The sequence below is a fragment of the Elephantulus edwardii genome, unplaced genomic scaffold, assembly GCF_000299155.1.
Source record: "Elephantulus edwardii isolate Elephantulus edwardi_28Jun2011 unplaced genomic scaffold, EleEdw1.0 scaffold00066, whole genome shotgun sequence".
In the NCBI taxonomy this organism is placed as follows: domain Eukaryota; kingdom Metazoa; phylum Chordata; class Mammalia; order Macroscelidea; family Macroscelididae; genus Elephantulus; species Elephantulus edwardii.
The window spans coordinates 15,067,825-15,068,453 of NW_006399816.1; positions in this window are offsets into that span (position 1 = coordinate 15,067,825).

Consider the following 629-nt stretch of genomic DNA (forward strand, 5'->3'; position numbering starts at 1 on the left):
CCATCTTTTCTCCATTTATCCTGATTTTGATCTGTTGCTCATAGGATTTGCTGTGAGTAGTCGACATGATGGCACTTAATAACTTATCCGATATGATCTCATCTTAATTTGCAGACTCTTTTCTAAATAAGCTTATATTTATAGATTGTGGGTGGGAGTGGGGTTAAGTAAGATTCAAATATACTTTTTGGAAACAATTCATCCCACTATAGTAACTGATTTCATTTCTCTACATCTTTGTCATAATTTAATATTATTAATTTTAATCATTGTTAAAAATCTGATAGGTGTGTAGTGATATCTCATGGTGGGTTTAATTATGTTGGACATATTTTTATATGTTTATTACCATAATTGTATTCTCTTTGAGAAGCCCCAGCTAATACTGTGGTTAAGTCTCTAACAGAAAGGTCGGAGGTTCAAATCCACTCTCATATCAGGAGAAAAGATGTGAAAGTCTGTAAACCATAAATATTACAGCTTTGGGAAACTTACTTTGGTTGTTGTTATGTTGTTGTAATGTGCCGTCAAGTTGCTTGCGACTCATAGTGACCCTATGTACAACAGTTTTAAACTCTGTTCTGTCCTGTGTCAATCTCATTGTCTCCGACACACTCATCCTGACTGCC